The sequence below is a fragment of the Cryptomeria japonica genome, chromosome 4 (genome assembly GCF_030272615.1).
Source record: "Cryptomeria japonica chromosome 4, Sugi_1.0, whole genome shotgun sequence".
Taxonomy (NCBI): domain Eukaryota; kingdom Viridiplantae; phylum Streptophyta; class Pinopsida; order Cupressales; family Cupressaceae; genus Cryptomeria; species Cryptomeria japonica.
In genome coordinates, this window is record NC_081408.1 from 252,950,277 (window position 1) to 252,968,430 (window position 18,154).

An 18,154-nucleotide genomic window follows, 5' to 3' on the forward strand; every position below is an offset into this window, starting at 1 on the left:
TATAATATAACTAATCTTAATTGTGGTTTGATTTTTCTTGTGCAAGATCCTTCAGAGACAAGCAGTGATGCAAAGAGATCGTGTTTGATGATCCATTAGCAATTTAGGATGTTATAGAACATTTTGGGATACTTACATGTCTAGTTGGCATGTATATTTTGTATATGGACATACATTTACATATATCAACATACATTTTGTTTGAGTTGGTGTTTATGTCATTTTTTTATATGGACATACACTTGTAATTATTTGATATTTTGATATATAGAAGTTGAGATTAGATATAACTTGTTCCTCATGTGCATGCCATCATTATTTTAAACTATAATCTTCAATCCAATAATTAACAATGGTTAAATAATGAACAATACAATATTGTTTGTATAATCTTGAGATTCTATATAATTTGTTCCATCTAAATCTTAAGTGTTAAATTTGGTTGCCTTTGGCAACCTTACCAAATTTAATGACCATATTGGTATTGTTATTAATAATAACATGGATACTTAGTAATGACAAATGAAAAGTAGCAAAGCATCTTCTATAGCAGAATGAATTTTTTTCATTATTGATTGGTTACATTTAGCAACAATCCCCCATCATTAAAGCCATCTCAGCGGGGAGATATTGTGAAGAGGTCCATTTCCACACATTGTCCATTAAATTTAAGGCCTAAATATATGAACTCTAAACATAAACTTGTTTTGATTGTCATTCAGCTACTGAAAGAAACAAATTTTACCCTCCTTTCTTTTACTATCACGTGCAAAATATGTCCACCCCCTTGTAATCTCGGCAAAATACCCTAGAGAAATACACTTACTAACATGCAAATAGAGATTAAAAAAAATTAAAACAACTAATATAACCATCCATTAATCAAATAACATTTAAACATCATAATTGAATTCACATAAGAACATAAAGCAAGTGGAAATAAACAAAACATATCTAACATCCTCTAGGGCATCTCAACGTCATCACTTAAACTAACCATAAGGAATAACACAACATAATATCATAAGCCTAATAACACAATTACCACCACAGTCTAATGCATACTAACTCCTAGCATGATTCATTCTTCCATGCATACATGAACATTCACTATTCGATAACATGAATATATCCATTTCCTAAACCTACCTTAACCATCCCATATTAAATTCATTTTAAAACACCAATACCAAATGTTCCTACTCCCAATTATTTATGAATTTCTATCATCATATCTAATCATAAGATAATCTATCATATTTCCAAGATCACACAAGACTATAAGCATATAATAAATCAATTTCCATGAATGAACCAATATCACAAGTTACATCATCAATTCTCCTAACATACTATTATAGCTTGTATGAATACAATATCCTTCACAACAAGTATCATAGTTCTATTTACATTTCAATTACATCATAACTCAATACATACTATGCCATAAAAGAATTTACTTCAATCTGCTACAAGAATCCATCCAAAGATGAGAAGTCAAGCTATCCACATCCATGCAAGAGCATCCAACGAAGAACATCCCAATGGAAGAAGGCATCAAACAACCCAACCATGTGAAACCAAAGGAACCACCCCCCCGTGCTAACACACACTCTAGATCACACATACTCTAGATCTAAGCTAACACCTAATAACCAAGGGAAAGACTAATGACAACAACAACAACAAGAAAACATTGAAATCAAAACAAAAACCAACACAAGACCCCAAAGGCAACACAACCAATAAGCTCAAGGCACTAGGACATACATGTAGGGAAAAGAGTGTCATCACATCCAACATGTGGGTACATGGGTACCTATCTCGGTTATCCCAATGCAAATGCGGAGCCATCTCAACCTTTATGGAGCGAGGGATATTAGCTTACCTGGGTTGCCAAGGCCTTCTCAATCCTATCTCGATCCTCTACTGCAGGGAGAGGCAAAGGGACAAACAAATTTAATTATATTATTAGGATGAACTATTCTACCCAAACCCAAATAATTATTAATTAAATTCTTACTTGTTAACAATGGAAAACTTCCTATGAGGTACCTAGAGATCTAGACCCCAGGTACACCTGGCAACCCACTCCATGTGATCCCATTCACTCACTAAGAAGGCCACTCTCCCCCTTCCTTGCACCTAGACCTTAGGATGATAACAAGATCATCAATGACTATCATCAAGCCATCAAAATCCAACATGAAATAATCAAATAATCCATAGAAAGGCTTATCTACTTGTTGGCTCAAGAATGTCAACTATCGCCTCTCTAACAAGGTGCATCAGCATGAAAGATAAACTATCAATACCATAAGCACAAAATGATATCAAAACACAATAGGAAACAATAAAAGGACTTCAAAAATCAATTCATCAACACGGAACAACATCAAACATGCCCTCAAATTGCCTCTGGTTCAATCTCAAATCAGATAGACTTCAAACAGATCTCCAACCAGATCAAAACCTTAAAACCAGTAGTTTGGAGCATACATTCACTAAAGTGGCATATTTGTGTGCTTTTATGGTGCATTTGTACCATCTTTTGGTGCATTTGTGCACGAACTCAAAATTACATAAAAATTGCTAAGTACAGAAACCCATTTGCCAAAAATATAAAAGGAGATAAATGATGAAATTAAGGTCATCAAAGATGCACTAAAATGAGATCCAAGATGGTACTAAAGACTTCAAGCAACAAAAATTAAACAAAGAGATCTGAACAAAATCATTTCTCAGACTTAAGAGGAAAAATACCTCCCAGAACTCTCAAAACAAAGACATCTCTCTACAAACTTGCATCCAAACTTCACCAAGGTAGATATACACTCATACCCATTCAAGGAAGAATTAAATACATAGATTAAAATTCAAACAATATCATTTCATAAGAAGACAATAAGAAGATCAAAGGAAAACAATATATATTCACATATTGGGCATTCATGACAATGCACACAAAGCCATTTCCCAAAATCCAAAACTAAGCAAGTGAAACCCAAAACCCATTAATTCCTAAATCAAAGCCATGAAAAGAGATTATAAATGATATTCCCATCTCCCAAAATAAATCATACATGGTGTATACAATCTTTACAAATCTGAAACTAAGAAATGAAGGAACAAAGGGCTCCAACCTGCACCCTACTTTAAGGAATGAAACGAATGAAGAACCACAAATTCCAGAAAATCCTTAGCAAAGAAAAAGTCTCCCAAATCTAGGCCAAGAACAAAATCTCCAAGAATCCAAACTTAAAATCCAATGCTGCATAAGAATACCCAAAAGATGCTAACCCAACAAAATACTCAGGAAGCCCATAAATAGAAAATCAAAGCATAAACTATAGAAAATATCCACCAATCAGAATATTGCAAAATAATATATTTCTTACCAAGCATTGCAAAACCCAAGGTAAGAATAATAAAATACTATTTAATTTACTTGCCTAATAAAATATCGAATAAAATAATAGGGTAGGTAGAAAGAATCTACCAATAATCCAAAAGAGTAAAAATAGAATAATAATATAAACAACTCATAAAATCATGGGCACAAATAATTATAAAAGCCCAATTAATTAAATAATCAAGAGGTATAAATAAATACCACCAATAATTAATAGATGATAATTACTCCCCAATATCAATAAATAATCCTTGATAAACCAAGGAATTCATAATATTAATAACACATTATTTTTTAAATATTCATACCAACTATATATTTAATTCATTATTGTGTAGGAGAAAAAGTGACACTAAGCAAGCATGCCCTAATCCCACTTTCAACCACACACTTGTGGAATACGAAAGAGCCTAGAGGTATCACACAATTGGCTACTTCTTTTTGTGGAAGAGAGAGCCACGGGTTACCTATTAGGATTTCTATTCCTTTGTTGTAATTGAAAGATAAAATGATGCAAGTTCAATCCCTAACCCCAAAGTGCAAATATGAACTAATAACAAGATTACAGAATTAAACTTAAATGATGGAAAGCTGTAAACACAAGGACAAGACAAGAATGTAAATGCTTACCTGGAGTTAAAATCTGAGTGAAAATGTTCGGGACGAGGGCGCGGGCGCCACTGTCCTGATTCTGCCTCTGAAACTGCTCCGGAAACTGTTGTTTTGCACTCTGGAAAAAGCTGTCAAAAATGCTGAAAATGTTGTCTGTCAGGAGGACTAGGGCGCCCAGCGCCCCTGTCCTAGGGACCAGGGCACCCAGCGCCCCTGTCCTGGCAGGACTAGGGCACCCCACACCGCTGTCCTGGTCTTTTGCTCTGAAATTTGGTGGGAAGGTTGGTCTCAGTCTGCTTCTCCCGGATCTGCAACCTGCGGTGTCGTCCGAGTTCCGAAACCTGCACTTATATCTGAAAAGGTGTGGTGGGTAGCTATATAGGGTTTTGCCTTAGTCAAACCCCCGCTTTGGTGATTTCCACCTCCACGAATAGCCAAGTTGTATTGTAAAATGTATTGTGTGTGCAGACCTAGTGTGTGTGCAAGGTCCTTAAATGCAAGAAAGCAAACTAGAGCAACCTAGAAAGTAAACCCTAATTGCTTGTAAATGATAATGTAAATGCTCTAAATCAAGATGCAAAGTGATCTAAAGCATGAATAAAGGATATATTGAAGCTTATGCAAAGACATGAAAACAACATGAAATCATACCCAACCCTCAAGGGAGGAGTACAAGCCAATCTTCAGTCGGTAATCTCCTATTGTTCTTCAATGTCTTCCAAGCCCTAAATGGATGAATGAAATTGATAAATGCTTGATAGAAGGATGTTGAATGTTGTTGAAGTCTTCAAAGATCTACTCTTTCGCTGCATATGAGGTTCCTGAAAACAAAAATCGGATCCTTTCAAATGAAGAAAGAGAGCTCTTATGTATGAAACCCTAGGTCTTAATTTCGACTTTAGGCTGACTTAGAGATTGAATATCCCGCCAATTTCTTGGGGTTAAGCTTTATTTTATGATTGGATCGTGCTCCCAAAATTTCGGGAAAAATGTCCGGGACCATGTGCACCGGGCGCCATGGTCCCGACAACTTTTCACCAAATTTTCAGGGCCATCAGATATGATGATTTTAGAGAGAATCCCGAAGTTACAGGTGATTTTGAGATGTTTTGACCCCCGAAATCAGGCCCCCAAGTTCAAAATAGGACCTAATTAGGGTTTTTGATTAAATGATGTATAGGAGGAATAAAATGAAAAGGGCACACTTTAATGAAAGGGCCTAACTTTATGATGTAGGAAATGATAAAATAGGACCTTAGACCTAATTAATTTAATTAATTAAGTGCTAAAGGGGAAATGCAATGCAAAATACAAAATGCGCCAAGGCGGGTGCTAAACTAGGTGTGAAATTGTACCACCCTAGCAAGTGCGTACAATTTACGACGCTACATTTAGCCCCCACTTTAGCGGTCATATGAACACTACGTGCATATGCAAGCTAAAGTATAGAAAAGTAAACATTATTTGAAAAAGGATATATCCATAAGTCTGTCGAACGAAGCCCCCAGCGGTATCTGCAGTACACAGTTAGGAACCGCACCCTACAAAACACACGTTAGATCACAAAATCACCTAATGCTTACTAAGGAAGGTGATGAAAATTCGAGGGTAGCTATATGCCCCCCCCTATTTCGGCTTGCTAATTTTAGTGAGTTGAAACAGGGTATCATGTTTACCACTTCGAATTGTTAAAGAATATTGATGACAAATGCTCACAAGAAGATTTGATATGAGATCAAAATCTAATGGAGAATCATTTGGTAAGAAAGAGGACTAAATCTCAATTCCAACACAACAAAGAGTGTGACAATTTGAGAGTTCTCTAACACAAGATGAAGGATGTAAATGGAAACAAAATGCAAAGAGAAGAAAAGAAAGGAAAAAGGCATGAATACACACATTGGTGATCCATGAGAAGAATAGTGAGAGAGAAAACATGGACTTCTCGCCCCTAGATTTTGTCTAGGTGATCCATGGGAAAAGGACATGGAAAACTAGCCCCTAGAGTCTGTCTAGGTGATCCATGTAAGGGAGGAGAGTGAGAAAGTCTAGCCTTATGCTGCTAGTTCCACTCAACCTCGTGCATGTGTGTGTAAGTGAGGTTAGAAGCATCTCATAGGAGTCTATGCCCGAGTATTCTACAACCTGTATATGTATAGTACAAAAGCGTGACATCTCGCTCTAAGAGTCTGTGCTCTGGTTCCGAGAATAATCACCTTGCATAAAAGAAAAATGGAGACATCTCGCTCTAAGAGTCTGTGCTCTGGTTCCGAGAATGACCCATTGCTCAAAAAGTGTAATGTTTATGTCATAAGCAAAGTAGAACAAGGATACCTACCTTCATCACAAAAGAAGATACCCCAAAAAATGCAACAATGTCATAGATCCAAGCAAGAGAGTTTTACAATCTTTAAGCAAGGATAAGATAGTTGAAAAGGGGATATCTTGTAGTATGTGTAAAGGAGATCCTTAGAGGAGAAGAGATCTTTGTACAAAAGACACCTATCCCAAAGAGGAATTGTCTTAGACAAATATAACATCTTCTAGAATAAGACAAAGAAGAGAATAAGAATGCAATACTTCCTTCTTTTGCGAGGTGAAAGTGATTCTTAATGAAGGATGACGCTCTTTTTAACCCAATTGGGAGAGTGAATTATTATGGATGTAGTTTACCAAGTGCAGAAGAGGTTGTAGTCAAGGACTTACACCTCTTGTAAGAGAGAATCCTTGAACAAACAACAACAAATGCGTACAAGGCATAACATCAAGTAATAAAGTCCACACCATCCACAAAATAGGAAAAAGTGGATCCTTAGATAAAAATAAGGAAAGATCATTGTCTCCCAAGGATAAGGACAATGAGAAGGACTTACACAATCTTCTAGGGAGAGATTTGGACATAAGCAAAAGAAGAGATGTATGAAATCACTCTTGTCCCCATAGGAACAAGAGATAACATAGAAAAATTAGGCTATTATGTTGCTTCAAAAATATGATTGCACTTGAAATTGTACCATCATGAATGACAATGAGCCCCTAGTAAATGAGCTACCAATGTCACATAATGATGAGCAACATAATAGCCATTAATGTTATTTAAAGACATGATAGATTGAATGAGGTATTTGAATATGACACGCTAAATGCTCAACTATAAGTGAGATCAAAAACATGTATAAAGTGATAAAAATTGAAGAAGAAAAGTCACAATAAATCTTAGAAGAGGGATGAGTGTAATTTATTAGAGCCTTATCCCTAGAGGAAAGGACTTTATGATGAATAGGAGATAAAGATTCATAAGTGGATTTAGAAATTTGAGGGGAATCATAAAGAGATTTGTTCATCGCCAAGATTTCCTTATGAGGGGAATGAGAGTTGATAGAAGTAGAAGATGATTTAGTTGAAGTGAGATCATCATCACTACTAAATATAGCATTCACATTGAGAGATGGTCTTTTAGATGCTTTGGTATGTTTGCAGGGATTATAGCCGAGTCCAAAGGCATAATTGTGAAAATTAGTCTCTAGAGGAACTTTTATCCCTTGTTCATGAGCACCACAACCATTTCCATGATACCCATGCTTAGCAAAAATGCGAAAACCACGACCATAACGATCAGCCATTTCAGGAAGAGAAGGTGGTTTTTCATAAGACAAAGAATCAAACTCTTCATAATTAGAGGTGTGAGGAGAAGAAGTTTGAGAAGCGGCCACAAAATTATTGCTCATAGGTTCAGGTAAGATTGATTGATTTTTAGTGTCTTCCTTCTCTTTACCTTTAAGCTCTCTAGGAGGAACCCTATACTCACCTACAAAGGTGGGATTAAAGTCAAGGGATCCCCAATCATCTTCTGCGAGAACCTTCTCAGGATCAAAAGCCTTTTCATGTGTAAACTCAAGTCGAGAAGGATCTTCTTCAGGAGCTTTAGACTCATCCAAAGAATTTTGATTATTAGAGGGTGATGATTCATCCATAGGTATCTTGTTTAATGAGTCATCACTAGAAGAGGAAGGCTTAGAAGAACTCCCTTTGGAAGTAGATGTTTGCAAACAAGCCTGAAGTTTAGTATCACCTATCAAGGTATATGTCTTATTGTTATAAATGAATTTAACTTGTCTATGCAATGTAGAGGGGACAGCTTGCATACTGTGAATCCAAGGTCTCCCTAATAACAAGTTGTATGATAGATTTCCTGACATAACATGGATAGGAGTAGGCAAAGTAACAGGTCCCACTGTGATGGGTAAGGTGATAATACCTAATGAAGACTTAGCCACATTATCAAAGCCTCGAATGGGACGAGAGTCAGGCTCAATAAGGGATGTATCCACATTCATCTTATGCAATAGATTAATGCTACATACATTAAGGCCAGAGCCATTATCTACTAGTGTTCGTCTTATAGCTATGTCATTTATGATAACCACAATCATCAAGGGATCATATTGTTGTTGAATTTCACTAGTAGGCAACTCATCTTGTGTGAACACAATTTGAGCTTTAGGATTCATCACAGAGTTAACCAAAGATACTATATTACTAGATGTATTAGGTGGAGGAACATTCAAATCTTTCAAGGCATCTTGTAACATTCCATGATGAGCGGAAGAAGTTTGGATCAAATCCCAAAGGGATATCTTAGCAGGGGTAGTTTTAAGTTGTTCTATGAGATCATATTCCTTACCAAGAACTTGTGAAATCTGTGGAGCTTGAGGAAGAATAGGTTGGGAAGGAGGAAGTGAAGTTGGGATAACTAGAGGAGGATTAGGTTGCCTATTGTTTCTAGTATTATAAGTATGGGCAACCGCATGATAACTCTCTCTAGTCAATTGCTTAGCATACTCATAAGGACTCTTAGAGGAATAACCTCCTTGCACAGTAATAATAGGTTTCTTAGGAGTGCAAAAAGAATCATTAGCATAACCACCTTGAACCACTAAGATAGGCTTATTTAAAGGTTGAGAATTTTGAGAAGGACAAGCACCTTGGACAGTGAAGAGAGGTTTGTTAGGTGTTTCATTCACATGTATCAAATTTATTGAGGATGGTTTAGAGGAATGAACAAAAGTGTTGTAAGAATTATTGATAGTCTTCTCTTGCACTAAAATCTTATCATGAATTAAATCAATTTTAGGAGAGAGACAAGGGGTAGGCATTGATGTCCTAGTAGGAAGAGGAAAGGTCATATCATCCTCTATCATCAAATGATCTACATGGGGAATAAACTCTCTAGGAGAAGGATCAACATTACTCTCTAAAGTCTCACTTTTGAGAGGGAGATCTTTGAAAGAGATGTTAACCATCTTGCTTTGAACTAGGGTATCCTTATGAGTAGAACCAAGTTGAGGAGAGGGAGATGCTTTTTTAGAGGGAGAATAATTGATATTCAAGGAAGGTGAGAAACTATCAAGGGAGAGAGAATAATCTACACCTTCTTCTAATGGTTCATCCCAAATAGTGAGGTTGTTGAAAGGAATGTTTGAAGTATTGTCAATTTCGGGAGAGGAGATAACATTGTTTATTAATTCCTCATCCTTAGGAGGGAGAGAATCAATAGATGTGTTAAACTCATCCTCTTTCCTCAAAATATTTTCAATATGATCTTTATGGGAGAGAGAATTAAGGAAATTGCTTATTATTTCATCTTCTTTCTCTAAGGGATGCTTATGGGTAAGATCAACTTTAGGAGAAGGGTAAGCATTTACCATTAATTCGTCATCTCTAGTGGGAATTTTGTTGGAAAAGGAAAGGCCATCACTAGGAAATGTAGGGATAATGTCATCTTCTTGCACAAAAGGATCCTCATGAAGGGAGTGTTTTTTAGGAGGAACATGAACATATTTCTCCAAAGATTCATGCTTAGGAAGGAGATCTTTGAAAGAAGTGTTCATAACCTCTTGTTGCACTAACATGCCCCCATTGGAAGGACCAACTTTAGGAGAAAATAATTCAATGTCCATCAATACCTTTTCACTTAGAGAGGCATCATGTAGGGAAAGTGAAGTAACATTAAGAAAGGTGTTTATGATATCATTCTCTTCCTCTAGGATAACTAAATAAGAAGGGCACATTTTAGGAGAATTGTCAAGATCACTCTTAAAGACTTCATCCTTAGAGCATGGGAGAGTCTCAAAGGGATTGGTAGAAACTCTTTTAGGCACTAAAATGTTGTTATAGATAGGAGGAGGTTCTTTAGAAGAAGGAAAAATTGAAACAAGGGAAGCTAACCCATTATCACATCTATGAAATGAATGCATCATGACAACAATTTTCCTCTTTCAAATGATAACACATGCAAAATAGAAGAAAATGTTCAATTTTAACCAATGCAAGCACTTAGAATGTAGATTTAGAAAATGAATTTTATGATTCAAATGAGTTCCTAAATCAGATTTGAAATTATTGATCCCAAATAAGCTATCCACAAGTTCAACTTTGAATTGAAAAATTAGGGTTTTAGCAAAAATTTCCTCTAAATTTTTGAATTTTGCAAGAAATTAAAACTTGTAAATACAAATTTGAATTTGAAAACACTCAAATTTGAAAACATAAATCAGAATTAGAGAAGATTGGAGTTCACGTCAGGTTCACCAAAATGTGTAGGAGAAAAAGTGACACTAAGCAAGCATGCCCTAATCCCACTTTCAACCACACACTTGTGGAATACGAAAGAGCCTAGAGGTATCACACAATTGGCTACTTCTTTTTGTGGAAGAGAGAGCCACGGGCTACCTATTAGGATTTCTATTCCTTTGTTGTAATTGAAAGATAAAATGATGCAAGTTCAATCCCTAACCCCAAAGTGCAAATATGAACTAATAACAAGATTACAGAATTGAACTTAAATGATGGAAAGCTGTAAACACAAGGACAAGACAAGAATGTAAATGCGTACCCGGAGTTAAAATCTGAGTGAAAATGTTCGAGACGAGGGCGCGGGCGCCACTGTCCTGATTCTGCCCCTGAAACTGCTCCGGAAACTGTTGTTTTGCACTCTGGAAAAAGCTGTCAAAAATGCTGAAAATGCTGTCTGTCAGGAGGACCAGGGCGCCCAGCGCCCCTATCCCAGGGACCAGGGTGCCCAGCGCCCCTATCCTGGCAGGACCAGGGCGCCCCATGCCCCTGTCCTGGTCTTTTTCTCTGAAATTTGGTGGAAAGGTCGGTCTCAGTCTGCTTCTCCCAGATCTGCAACCTGCGGCGTCATCCGAGTCCCGAAAACTGCACTTATATCTGAAAAGGTGTGGTGGGTGGCTATATAGGGTTTTGCCTTAGTCAAACCCCCACTTTGGTGATTTCCACCTCCACGAATAGCCAAGTTGTATTGTAAAATGTATTGTGTGTGCAGACCTAGTGTGTGTGCAAGGTCCTTAAATGCAAGAAAGCAAACTAGAGCAACCTAGAAAGTAAACCCTAATTGCTTGTAAATGATAATGTAAATGCTCTAAATCAAGATGCAAAGTGATCTAAAGCATGAATAAAGGATATATTGAAGCTTATGCAAAGACATGAAAACAACATGAAATCATACCCAACCCTCAAGGGAGGAGTACAAGCCAATCTTCAGTCGGTAATCTCCTATTGTTCTTCAATGTCTTCCAAGCCCTAAATGGATGAATGAAATTGATAAATGCTTGATAGAAGGATGTTGAATGTTGTTGAAGTCTTCAAAGATCTGCTCTTTCGCTGCATATGAGGTTCCTGAAAACAAAAATCGGATCCTTTCAAATGAAGAAAGAGAGCTCTTATGTATGAAACCCTAGGTCTTAATTTCAACTTTAGGCCGACTTAGATATTGAATATCCTGCCAATTTCTTGGGGTTAAGCTTTATTTTATGATTGGATCGTGCTCCCAAAATTTCAGGAAAAATGTCCGGGACCATGTGCACCGGGCGCCATGGTCCCGACAACTTTTCACCAAATTTTCAGGGCCATCAGATATGATGATTTTAGAGAGAATCCCGAAGTTACAGGTGATTTCGAGATGTTTTGACCCCCAAAATTAGGCCCCCAAGTTCAAAATAGGACCTAATTAGGGTTTTTGATTAAATGATGTATAGGAGGAATAAAATGAAAAGGGCACACTTTAATGAAAGGGCCCAACTTTATGATGTAGGAAATGATAAAATAGGACCTTAGACCTAATTAATTTAATTAATTAAGTGCTAAAGGGGAAATGCAATGCAAAATACAAAATGCGCCAAGGCGGGTGCTAAACTAGGTGTGAAATTGTACCACCCTAGCAAGTGCGTACAATTTACAACGCTACAATTATTATAAACTATATTAATCTATTATTTTAATTTAGCATTATTAAAATATATATATCAATTTAATTAATTAATTATTAACCAATTAAATAATTACCACACTACACAAAGCAAGCCACCAAAGAAGAATCCTAGAAAGCATTACACACTAACCATGACTTGCACCAAGACTCTAAACTAACAAGGGTAATCAACTTAAACCTAGAGTATAGGGTGGGTCCTCATGTCATCTCTATTCAACATGCCATTGGGATAAGAAACGTTCAAACCTATGGAGCCAAGTGGAGTCGGTATCTAGTACCTACAAACCTGTCACCACCAATACGTATACAACGACATATACAATAATATATGAAACATGAAATAAACAAACAAGTGATAGAGAATCACTATGGCATATCATTCTCGCAATGAGTGATATGAAATCATCTCTACTCATGCAGATAGTCACATAATGTATTATCAAGACATCGCATGGAATCATCGTCATCAAATAGGGTTAGTATATCATAAAATAACATCCAATAATCATAGAACAAATATGATACACACATAGAAATGAACACACATCGATCATCAAAGAGTAATCCATCCTCTCAATAATCTATAAATATCATCATCCACATGTAATCATAATGTCAAGCATAATATAATATGTCTAATATCCATAGAGAAAGCATCTAAAACATAGATAAATCCATAAACATCTAGTCAAAGCATCATAAAAATAGTATACGTTATGCCAAAATACTCTAACGATGCACAAAAAGGAAAGATGAATCAAGAAGAGGCTCTACATCTTCCCCCCTTGTCCTAGGCTTACTCCTAGAAGCGTGAAACAAGTAGGAAATAACTATCCCAAAACATAATATCCTCTGCAAAACACTGATGAACCATCACTTGAGCCCCTTTGGACCCTTTCCTACTCCATGTCGTCACCCCTGATGACCAAAATTTGATGCTATAGTGCATACATGGTCTCAAAGAAATTTGATGACCCATAACCTGAAGACTCTCCAACTGCTCTCTAACGCTCACCTTGATGGTGATCCACTATCGCAAATATATGACGAGACCTCCCAGCATTGCCAACAATGGGCTCTGAAGCTGTGTTGGGTGAATATTTTGTCACCAGCGTACCAATGACAAAATATATAATTCACACAAAGCTATGCTGAGAAATTAATCTCTCCTCTCATCAAGGGGAGGTTCCCTATGAAATTTCTCCTCTAATTAATAAAAAATTAAATTTGTGGGTTGGTGTTGGGCATATAACTCTCTTTTTTTCAGAGTTTATGTATTTTCCCTTCACCTAGTTACAATTTCTCTACCTCTTCAGATACTTAAAGAAAAGAACTATTAATCTAACAAACTACACCAAGAGTTACTATTAAACAACACAAAGTCTCCTTTAAGGTAACTCTAAATTCAAACTGATCATTACAAATTAAACAATTAGAAACCTAGCTTATAGCTCAAAGTCTTCAAGTATAGATTTCTAATCCATTAAACTACAAATAATTACAGCAATACAAAGCTTACCACAAGTTACTTAATTTATCAACAGATTTCTCAAGTATGCTAAGAGCACAAAGTCTACTTGCAAGATTTGAGATCTCTCTAACCACATAGCAATATCTTAAAGATCAAAGAGATAAAGATAATATATATTCAATGGACATAGGAACATTAAATTATATAAATGATTTTCTTGATACAACACAAAGTTTGTGATCAATAAAACTGTTTTCTTTATTTGTTTGATAGGGTTTTCACCACAAAAAGCCCAAAGTCTTAGTTAGGATAAAAAATCTGTAGAGCTTTGCTAAGCATGAAAAAGATAAAATATTTACAAAAGAGTTCCTCCTTATATAGGAAAAGAAATTGAGAAAAATGTGGGCACAGTTGACTTATTCAACTACACAGTCCCATTTTACTACAACTACTACATAAAGAAAATGTGCAGCTGCACAAAAATTGACAACATCTATCGGTGCAACTGCATGAAGAAAAGGTGCCAAAAGGGGGTACTTCATTCTTGATTCTATTCTTCAATGGATTTCTAGAAATCTTTGAATTTAGCAAGGATGGCTTTCATCTCTACTTCATTCGGCATTGAGGTGGAAGTTGTGATGACTTGGACATGGGAAATTGCATCTTGAATCTTCACCTGTTTCTTTTTAACATCCTTCAGCATGGATGTGAGGACTTCAAAACTGACCTGGATTTCTAACAGTTTATCAAATGTATTAAGTGAGAAATCTTGTCCCATGCATTGATCCATTAGGGAAAGGAATTCCTACATGACAACTTCAGCAGTGATGAGATTTTGATCGCCATCATATAAATAGCAAGGAAGATCGCCAACTTTGGCAAAGATGAGATCAACCTCATCATCACCTTCTTTTTTCTCCTGGTCCAACTTTGCAATCATTAACTTCATTGTCTCTTGCTTATGAGATAATAAAGACAAGATCTGGATGTACTTCTCCCTTGTGGGAACTACCTTATTTTCAACCTGGACATCTATCCTAAATTCCTCCATTTTGCTCCACAAGGTATTACTTTTCACAACTTCCTCAATCTCCTGTGATAAAGAGGCTTTGAGTCCTTGCATCTGACTCTGGATCACTTCATAATCTGACAATAGTCCCACTGTTGAACTCAAAAGATGAGAGCCTTCTGACCTTAGCCATGAGATCCACTCATCCATCACTCGGCCTTTAGCTCCCACCTATTCAATCTTCTTGAGGGCTTCGGTATCTATTGAGGATCCTATGGGTTCAACCTCTTGAGAAGATTGTGTTACCTTTAGAAGAACATTGGTCAGTTGTTCACACTTCTGCTTCAAGATATTTTTCTCATCCCTCTCCTGATCCAATCTTCTCAACAAGGAATTAAATGTTGTCTATGAATCCAATTTCAAACTCTCATGTGTTTCCACCCCGAGCTCTATGACCTGCATGGTATAATCTTCAGATCTTATGTTGCCTTTGTCCTTGTATGATGATGGCACCATAGTTTCAACATATTTTCTCTTAGAAGTCGGGTCTACTACCACCTGAGATAGCATCTTTGGATTTTTTGTTCCCTTAGGCTTTAGAGGAACCAAAAGTTCAAAGTCAAACTCATCTAGAGAGATCACATATTTTTTCCTTTTAGGGGCCACTACTTCCATCCAAGGGGGTAGTTCTGGATTGGTTGATGGAGTAGTAGCTCCTTGTTGATTTTGAGTTGAAGCTTCAGGAGCAAGTTGAGTGGAGCTTGGAGCAGTTGTGAGTGTTACTAATGGTGTTGATATTGAGGTATCTAGTGGGGCATTTGTTGCTGCTACCTCTTCAGTTATAGATGGGAGAGTTGAGGGTGCCATGAATGTAACTTCAGCACGTACCAATGGAGGAATTGTTGTGGTGGTGGTGGTGGTGACGAGTAAGTCTATTGAAACTTGTTCTGCAAGTGCATCTTCCAAGGTTTCATTAAAATCCATCATTGTGGATTCAAAAGTAGACGAAGGGATATCATCTAAATTAGAGAAGTTGGTGTAGCGTCCTAAAATTGTGACACTTGCAATTTTGACTGCATTTCGGTCTTCACGATGGCGACACAACACGCAACCTGAATGGAGACCCCGAAACCTGATTATGACACTGAAAACTGCATTTTCTTGCACCTTGGCCTGAACCTCCTTTGCACCCTACTGTCCCGGGAGGTGGGACCAGAGCGCCTAGCGCCCTGGTCCCTGGGTCCTATTTTGGGCCCGGTCTCTTTTGCACTTCGGGTCTTTATGTTTGCAAATTGGAAAATTATCTTTCCTAGTCAGCCTAAGGTCGGAAAAATCAGTCTATCAGCCCTAAATGACAAGTATATAAACTACATTTTCCTCTCTCATTTGGGAGAGATAGATACATGACGGAAAAAGCGTGGAAACTATACTCAAGCATTCAAGCATTCAAGCATTCCTTCAAGCAATTGATCATTTCAAGTCTCCATTCAAGGCTAAGTGTTGCATTCAAGACAAGGATTCAACCATTGAAGAGGAGATCACTTACTACATACTACTACAACATACAACATACAACATCTATACCTTCGCACATAAGGATACAAACATCCTTACAACAAGGTATTAGTACTTGTTTTACATTACAGACATTTACATTTACAGCATTGCTCATTTCTTGGTTAATTCCAAAATCGGGGTTTGACCTAAAGGCAAACCCATAATCCCTAACCCCCCAATCGTCTTCGCTTTTCTGTGTGTAGGTTGCAGGTATGTGGCTGAAATTGAAGATCTGGAATCCTTGTGCAGAGACGAACAGATCCCCCTTCGTTTCGCGGATTTTTCGGAGGACCGTGGCGCTCGGGCGCCATCGTCCTGGCAACTTTCGCTCAAATTTGCAGGACAGCGCCGTATCGACATTTTACTACTAATTCCAGGTCCGCAGCTTCATACTGTATTCCTATCTCGGTTTATAAGCGAATCTTTCTCACTTTCTATGCATTCCTAGCTTAATTCTTCTATGCACATTCTTTACAAAAGAGGGTAGCCTTGCTGTCATAACCCTTGAAACTCATTTAGCATCCAATCTTGCATTGCATGGGATTGGATCTTGTGGGTTTCAACCCCTCTTTTGAATGTAAAGTCTCTCCCCTAAGTGAAAACCATCAACCCTAGAGTGAATCTCCCTTCTCTCTCCTTGGAGTTGGAAGAGGGGAGAGCAACTAGGGTTCGATCGCGATTTTCCGCTTTACATTTTGGTGAACCCGACGTGAACATCCTTTCTGATTATTCATGGTTAGATCTGAAAATTGGATTCCTTGATTACATTTCCATGTTTGATCTTTTGCAAATTTTAGAGGTTGATTGCATAAAAACCCTAAATTTTCTTTTTAGTAATTGAACTTGTGAAATGTCTAAATGTTAATGCTTGTTTTAGATCTGCCCTTCTATTACAAATTATCAATTCATATCTATGCTTTAATTTTGAAAATTAAGTGGTTAAGTCTCAAAACCCTAATTTTTGAAACCCTCTTGATTCAACCTTTGTTCGACAATTTCACTGATCAAAACATCTCCAAATCAGCTGTAACTTTGGATTCCGCAATAAAATCACAATATCTTTCATCCCTGAAAATTTGGAAAAAAGTTGCGAGGACCGTGTGCACTTCGAGCGCCATCGTCCCTGACATTTTTTCCGAAATTTCGGGAGCTAGATCTTACTGTATTTTTCTGCTAAAATCCAGAATTTTGGCTGATTTTATCAATTATAACACTTTCAAAATTAAAGTCAAAGTTGGTCTAGGGATGGCTTGGATTAACGCTTCTAATCATTCAAAAATCATTGAAATTGAAATTTTGTGTCAAAATTGTGTTCTTACTGTCCTAAATCTGAAAATCGTGTTTGCTTTCATTAAAAATTTCAGTGCTTTATTCAAATTCTTACAATTTGTGACTTTTGAAATTAAGTGCTTAATTACAACAACTTTAATTTCCGCTTTCAAAATTGAATTTTGCGTGAAATTGAGTCAATTTTTAAATTTCAAAATTTGCATTGCTCTTGACATTCCCTCTAAAATCATAAAATTCAAAATTTCAGTTTCCCTCTCTTTTTCAAAATTCAAATTTTTGCATTTTTCGACAATCTGGGTAGGGTTCAATTTTGAGATTGCAACTTTAATTTGGCCTATCTATAGATCGTAAAACCACTCAATTTTTTCAGATTAGCTCTAAAATCATCATAACTTTCATCCCTACAAATTTCGAAAAAAGTTGTCGAGACCGTGTGCACTCCGAAGTGCCACAGTCCCTGACATTTTTTCTAAAATTTCGGGAGATTGTCCTGATTGTATTTAACAGCTTAAA